This window comes from Mus caroli, unplaced genomic scaffold, assembly GCF_978045245.1.
Source record: "Mus caroli unplaced genomic scaffold, Mus_caroli_1 scaffold_20, whole genome shotgun sequence".
NCBI classification, from domain to species: Eukaryota; Metazoa; Chordata; class Mammalia; order Rodentia; family Muridae; genus Mus; species Mus caroli.
Genome location: NW_028227275.1, coordinates 47,688,685 through 47,697,009, shown reverse-complemented (window position 1 = coordinate 47,697,009; position 8,325 = coordinate 47,688,685). Strand labels below are relative to the sequence as shown.

The window sequence follows — 8,325 nt, the reverse complement described above, 5'->3', positions numbered from 1 at the left end:
TTGAAGAAATTCTACCCAGGTTTGGGATCCCCAAGGTAATTGGCTCAGACAACGGGCCCGCATTTGTTGCCCAGGTAAGTCAGGGATTGGCCTCACAATTGGGGACTGATTGGAAGTTACATTGTGCTTATAGACCCCAAAGCTCAGGACAGGTAGAAAGAATGAATAGAACTCTAAAACAGACCCTAACTAAATTAGCTATTGAGACCGGCGGTAAAGACTGGGTGACCCTCCTTCCCTTTGCGCTTCTTAGAGTCCGAAACACACCTGGACATTTCGGTCTTACTCCTTATAAAATTCTACATGGGGGACCGCCCCCCTTGACTGAGTCTGGAGGGATATTGGATCCCTGTGTTAACTCTTCCTCACCCTCTGCTCTGTTTACCCATTTAAAGGCCTTGGAAGTTGTCAGAACACAGATCTGGGATCAGATCAAAGAAGCTTATGCACCGGGGACTACAGCAGTGCCCCACGGGTTCCAGGTTGGAGATTCGGTCCTTGTCAGACGACATCGCACTGGCACTCTTGAGCCTCGGTGGAAAGGACCATATCTGGTGCTGTTAACAACTCCCACGGCAGTAAAGGTAGATGGAATCGCCGCCTGGATCCACGCCTCCCACGTCAAGAAGGCTCCTAGCCAGGGTAGGGGCAACCATGAAGACAACTGGACGGTGGCAACTACTGACAATCCTCTTAAACTTCGCTTGTGTCGCGGGTGCCACCCTAAGCCTAGGGAACCACAACCCTCATGCCCCAATTCAGCAGTCTTGGGAAGTGCTTAATGAAAAGGGAAACATTGTATGGGCAATCACTGCAGTCCTTCCCCTTTGGACTTGGTGGCCTGATCTCACACCTGACATCTGTAGATTAGCAGCAGGATCTCCCAATTGGGACCTCCCCGATCATACTGATCTTGTTAAACCACCCCCTGAACAGCAGTGCGTTCCGAGTGGGATAGGGAGCAACTATGGATGTTCAGGGCAGTTCTACCGAGCTAATCTTAGAGCTGCACATTTTTATGTTTGCCCTGGTCAGGGTCGGAGCGTAAGGCTTCAACAAGAATGTGGAGGGGCATCAGATTATTTTTGTGGTAAATGGACATGTGAAACGACAGGGGAAGCCTACTGGAAGCCTTCCTCTGACTGGGACCTAATCACGGTGAAACGAGGTAGTGGTTATGATAGGCCAGACCAAGGAGAAAGGAACTCCTATAAATATCCAGAGAGTGGGTGCGCTCTTAAAAACAGCCCCCCAGGACCATGCAAGGGTAAATACTGCAACCCCCTACTTATAAAATTCACCGAAAAAGGGAAACAAAATCGTTTGAGTTGGCTTAAAGGAAATAGGTGGGGTTGGCGCGTATACATTCCACCAAGAGACCCTGGGTTCATTTTCACGATCAGATTGACAGTGAGAGACCTAGTGGTAACCCCCATAGGGCCCAACAAAGTCCTTACAGAACAGGGCCCCCCAATAGTACCAGCTCCCCCACAAGTCCCGGCCGTACCAGCTCCACCAACTCCACAGCCCAACACAGTGAGACCTTCCCTAGGGACTAATACTTCCCTCATGAGGCCGACCTTAGTTTCCCCACCGCCCCTAGACACAGAGAGCCGTCTGGTCAGTCTAGTCCAAGGAGCTTTTTTGGTGTTAAATAGGACTAATCCTAATATGACTCAATCATGTTGGTTATGCTATGCCTCTAGGCCCCCTTATTATGAAGGAATTGCTCAGATCAGGACTTATAATACTACTTCAGATCATTCTCAATGCCTTTGGGGGGAAAACAGAAAGCTGACTCTGGCAGCAGTTTCAGGAAGTGGGCTCTGTTTAGGCCAGGCGCCTCAGGATAAATGACACCTTTGTAATCAGACCCAGAACATCCAGCCTAGCAAAAGTGGTCAGTATCTGGTGCCCCCCATAGATACAGTATGGGCTTGCAATACCGGTCTCACTCCTTGTGTATCTATATCTGTTTTTAATAGTTCCAAAGATTTCTGCATTTTAGTTCAACTTATTCCTAGACTCCTGTATCATGATGATAGCTCCTTTTTAGACAAGTTTGATCATCGGGTCCGCTGGAAAAGAGAACCCATTACCTTAACTCAGGCAGTACTTTTAGGATTGGGAGTAGCAGCAGGAGTAGGTACAGGGACCGCTGCCTTAATTCAGACCCCCCAATACTATGAAGAATTACGTACAGCTATGGATATTGATCTTAGAACTATAGAACAGTCTATAACTAAATTAGAAGAATCTTTAACTTCCCTGTCTGAAGTAGTGCTGCAAAATAGGAGGGGATTAGACTTATTATTCCTTAAAGAAGGAGGACTTTGTGCTGCCCTAAAAGAAGAATGTTGTTTTTATGTTGATCATTCAGGAGTAATCAAAGACTCTATGGCCAAACTTAGAGAACGCCTAGATATGCGTAAAAGAGAAAGAGAAAGCCAACAAGGATGGTTCGAAAGCTGGTTTAATAAGTCCCCTTGGCTCACCACCCTCCTCTCCACCATAGCAGGACCCTTAATTACACTTATGCTTTTGCTTACCTTTGGCCCCTGCATACTCAATAAGTTAGTAGCTTTTATTAGAAAAAGAATAAATGCAGTGCAAGTTATGGTACTAAGGCAACAATATCGGGTCCTCCAGGAGGCCGAAACCCCGCTCTAGGATTAGAGCTTTTCACTAGAAGAAGGGGGGAATGAAAGAGGAAAAACTGAACTCTTCCTGAACTCTTCAGCTCAAAGTCCTCTTACCCCTCCCATCCAGAGACTGTTCCCGGAACACTCCTGAACTTCTCACCCCAGAGTACATTCCTGAACTCCTCACCCCAGAGTCCGACCTCCTCTCAAATGAAAACTGTTCCAGGAACATTTTTTAGATAAGGGTCTCCTGGAACAAACCCAGTCCAACCCCTCCCAACTTAGGACTGTGCCAGGAACATTTTCGAGATAAGGGTTTGAACAAACCTCAGAATGTTCCAATAAATCAAGTACATTGCCAAAATATAGGACACGACCCCTTGGTTACGTAAAGCCCCTTGGAAAGTCCCTTGGAAAAAACCCTTGGCAGAACCCCTTAGTGACGCAAATTTGTACTTTCCCTGCCCTGCTCCCCCCTTGCCTTTCTCCTATAAAAGCCTGTGAAAAATTTGGGCCGGTTGTCGATTCTCCTCTACACCATGCTGGGTGTATGAGTTTCGACCCCAGAGCTCTGGTTTATGTGCTTTTTATGTGCTTTCTTGTTGTCACTTTATTAAATCTTACTCTCTACATCTTAAGTTCGGTCTCAGTGTCTTCTTGGGTGCGCGGCTGTCCCGAGGCTTGAGTGAGTGTCTGCCCTCCGGGGGTCTTTCACTGTCATCTGTTGGGGTTATGGCTGCTGCGGAAGTACTGCTCTTCAAGGGTCAGGACAGCAAAGAAGGGGTGCTGCAAAGCTTCTGACAGTGTGAGGCGCTAACCAGAGTCAAACTCTGATATCTTTCTCATCAGTACAAACAGCTGCACATGCTCCACAGAATCCTTGAGCATGTAATTCTTTAAAAGTTTGCAGTTCTCCTTCACATACTGCCCTTTCAGAGCTGTTTTAATCCCATACCAGGACCCCTTTGTAGAAGTATTTTTGCTTCCTGGTATGGTGGATTATGTGTGATGTGATAGGACTTAGGATATTCTCCATCAGAACCCTGTTTTCTCTATTTTCATGGGTCTGGAAAAGTGTAACACCAAGGCAGTACTGGAAAATAATGCATCCGATGCTCCAGACATCACAGGGTTATGCCCAACCCAAATCAAGGATCACCAAAGTTGGGCGGCAGTGACAGGTGGTCCACAATGCTGGTGTGATGTTTTTAGTCAAATGTGACACTGCCAAAGTCTGCTACTCAGATGATGGTGTTCTTTGGTGACCTCTCCTCACAGCTCTTGCGCTCATTGTAAAGGGTTTCAAACTCCAAATTCACAAACAAGATGTTCTCTGGCTTCAAGTCTGTGTGAGTCAGCTGGTTCTCATGTAGAAGTCTAAGTTCATGAAGAGCTGGTAGTCCATGTCGTAGGGGATAAGACTGCAAGTTATTTTCCTTCAGGAATTCAAATGTGATCTTGTCCAGGAGCTCAAATGCGATTCACTTATGAACGTGGAAGTTGAACCAATCAGACATCAGAATCAGACAAAGGAACCTATTTTCCTTGTCTTTCTCCTTGATTTTCTTGAGAACATTAATTTCTACAGAGCAGCCTTCGAGTACTATGGTTGATCTTCACGGCAAACTATGACTTCCCACAGGCATCTTCCAAGCACTCCATCACCTTATCAAAAATAACTTCACCTAGGTTCTCCATGATCTCATATCACTGTTGGAGTCAATTACAGACCCGCCACACTGAGTGTCCCTCCTTGTCACATTACACATTGTTGCTGCTGCACTTACTTCTAGGTTGTCTTCTCAAGGAGGTGTTGCTACAAGACCTGGGACAGCGTTTGTGACAGGGGTCAAAATGCTTGCAGGTATGTATGTTATAGCCCCCCTCTTGTGACTGTCTCCAATGCTGAGAATGTGAAGACCCATAGCAATCCCCTCCAAAGGATGGGCTCTGCTCTTCACACATATATGTATCACAGTCATGGAGTTCCCGGTATATCCTCTGGTAGATCCTCCTCATGGCTTCTGGACTGTGATCTCTGTGGGAAGACTCCCTTCGGGATGGGTATTGTAGTCAACCTTCATGCTCCAGACTGTAAGGCCACCTCCTCTTTCCAAGGTATCTCAGGTACGGATCTGACAATGGGGAAAGGTTTTCCTTACAGTGATGCATTGTCTCCCAGGATGCAGCTGCAGCTAGGACCCTGGATATAAGTAACTAAAAGAAGATTTTTTTTTAATGCTTTATAGAAATAAATAGAAATTCAATTGTAAAATCAAGATTATAATGATACAGAATTACAGTGTAACTACTGATATGACATTTTAAAAAAGCTAATCCCACATGTCAATGATATTTTCTTATACAAATACTTAAAATAACTGATTTTCATTTTTCAAATTATACTTTATTTATTTGGTATGCATGTGTGAGTCTCTCTCTCTCTCATTTGCTCTCTCTCTCTCTTCCTCTTTCCCTCTCTCTGTTTGTGCATGTTTATGTGTATAAACCGTATTTTTTTCACCATTGTGGAATCTAACACCTTGGAACGATAAACCAAAACATGATGCTTTATCAAAGCAACAAAAAAGTGACTAATAACACTCATTTGGTAAAAGAAAGATAAGGATTTACGGGAATGGGGGAAATGTGTGAATGATGTAGGAGGCTAGGCCCAAGATCTAATCTGTTTTGCTGTGGAAAAAAGGCAGGGAACTTTGCTGATAAAGACCAATGAGTTTCAGATACAAAATGTGCTTTTCAAAGGTATCTTGTCAAAGAGGGAAAGTGAATTCTACTTACTTATACCAAAGAGTACATTTACAGAGACACTTCAATTAACCTATCAAAGACAGTAACTATAATGTACCTACATAGCATTAATAAGATACATCTTAATGTTCTTCATACCCTACTCTTTTGAATAATATTCCCTTCAAATCCAACTTATAACTGTTTACTGGAACAAAATTCTGTAACATTGCACTTGTTATAAGACATATATTTGTGTGAGAGATAGAGAGACAGACAGACAGAGAGAGACAGAGACAGAGAGACAGAGACAGAGAGAGACAGAGACAGAGAGACAGAGACAGAGAGACAGAGAGACAGGACAGAGAGAGAGACAGAGTCAGAGAGAGAGACTCACACCTGCAGAGAGAGAGGCAGGTCTTGGAAGATCACACACAGATTCACACACACACACACACACACACACACAATGTGTTGTGACTCTTCTTTTAGTACCTTTATTTGTCATATCAGGCTTCTGAACTCAGGGTTCTTAGAGTACTTTCCTTTCTCTCTTTAAGAAATCTGCGTTTAAATAATTTCCTTTTCTTAAAACTAATTTTCCCATTAATGTTACATATCCAAGATTTGCTTAGGTATGCATCTCTGAAAATAAACTCCCAGGCAGATTTCAGTGTGTTAAGGAGCTCTGATTCTAAGGCTACTAAAAGATTCACCATGAGACTTGAGATCTTATAAATAATCAGTTCTCATAATTTTTCAAGAAAATAAATGATCTTTGTAGTTTAGCTTCATAATATGTTACTGTATTATTTTAAAAATGGAAAGTTAAAATTTTAATGTTCTCAAAGCCCAAAATGATAGATATATAAGGCAATAAATATATAAACTATACCTAAAAATGATCATTCATTATAAGTATCTAGATTATATCATCAAATAAGAAACTCTACCTCTGTCCATAAAATATTGATATTTTTAACGTTAAATTAAGAAATTTTTTAAAAGCAATTTTATTTGATATTTTCTCCATTTACATTTCAAACGTTTTCCCAAAAGTCCCCTATACACAACTTACTCTCCAAACCAAACAATCCTGCTTCAAGATCTGGCATTCCCCTTTACTGTGGCATATAATCTTCAGAAGACCAAGGGCTTCTCTTCCCTATGACAGCAAACTAGGTGCTCTTCTGCTACATATGCAGCTAGAGACACAAGATCTGGGGAACTGATTAGTTCATATTGTTGTTCCTCTTATAGGTTTGCAGACCCCTTAAGCCCCTTGCCTATTTTCTCTAGCTCCTCCATTGGGGGCCCTTTGTTCCATCTAATAGATGACTGTGAGCATCCACTTCTGTATTTCCAGTCACTGGCATAGCCTCACAAGAAACAGCTATATCAGGAACCTGTCATCAAAATCTTCCTGGCATATGGAATAGTGTCTAGGTTTGGTGGCTGATTATGGGATGGATCCCCGGGTGGGGCAGTCTCAGTAACTCCTTCCATGGGTACTTTGTTCCTCATTCTAAGAAGGAACGAAGTATCTACACTTTGGTCTTCCTTCTTGAGTTTCACGTGTTTTGCAAATAACATCTTGGGTATTCTAAGATTCTGGGCTAATATCCACATATCAGTGAGTGTATAGCATGTGTGTTCTTTTGTGATTGGGTTACCTCACTCAGGATGTTATCCTCCAGATCCATCCATTTGCCTAGTAGTTTCATAAATTCGTTGCTATTAATAGCTGAGTAGTACTCCATTGTGTGTATGTACCACATTTTCTGTATCCATCCTTCTGTTGAGGGAGATCTGTTTTTTTTTTCCAGGTCCTGGCTATTATAAATAAGGCTGCTATGAACAAAGGGGATCATGTGTCCCCTATACCCTCCCCCCCCCCACAGCCCAGCTCCCCTACCCACCGACTCCCAATTCTTGGTACTAGTGTTTCCCTGTGCTGGGACATATAAAGTTTACAAGATCAAGAGGCCTCTTTTCCTAATGATGGCCAATGAGGCCATCTTCTGCATATACATACTACATATGCAGCTACTGATATGAGCTCTGGGGTTACTGGTAAGTTCATATTGTTGTTTCACCTATAGTGTTGCAGATACCTTCAACTCCTTGGGTTCTTTAGCTCCTCCATTGGGGCTCCTGTGTTCCATCCAATAGATGACTGTGAGCATCCACTTCTGTATTTGCCAGGCAATGGCATAGTCTCACACAAGACAGCTATATCAGGGTTCTTTCAACAAAATCTTGTGGCATGTGCAATAGTGTCTGCGTTTAGTGGCTGATTATGGGATGAATCCCAGGGTGGGGCAGTTTCTGGATGGTGCTTACTTCAGTCTAAGCTACAAACTCTGTCTGTGTAACTACTTCCATGGATATTTTGTTCCCCATTTTAAGAAGGAATGAAGCATCCACCTGTTCGCCTTCCCTCTTCTTGATTTTCTTGTGTTTTCAAATTGTATCTTGGGTATTCTATGTTTCTTGGCTAGTATCCACTTATCAGTGAGTGCATATAAAGTGACTTCTTATGTGGTTGGGTTACCTTAGTCAGGATGACATCCTCCAGATACATCCATTTGCCCAAGAATCTCATAAATTCATTGTTTTTAATAATGAGTAGTACTCAATTGTGTCAATGTATCATATTTTCTGAATCTATTCCTTTGTTGAGGGATATCTGGGTTCTTTCCAGCTCCTGGCTATTACAAATAAGGCTGCTATGAACATAGGGAATCATGTGACCTTATTACCAGTTGGAACATCTCCTGGTAATATGCTCAGGAGAGGTATTTCTAGATCTTCTGGTAGTACTATGTCCAATTTTCTGACAAACAGCCATTCTGATTTTCAGAGTGGTTGTACCAGCTTGCTAACCCACCAAGAATGGAGGAGTCATTGCCTTCATCTGCTGTCACCTGAT

At 42.9% G+C, this 8,325-nt stretch overlaps 1 pseudogene; it reads right to left on the bottom strand.

Moving 5' to 3' along the window:
- Positions 1-3,359: 3,359 nt before the first annotated feature.
- LOC147000164 (dual specificity protein kinase CLK3 pseudogene) lies at positions 3,360-4,814 on the bottom strand (annotated as a pseudogene).
- Between the last annotated feature and the right edge of the window lie 3,511 nt (positions 4,815-8,325).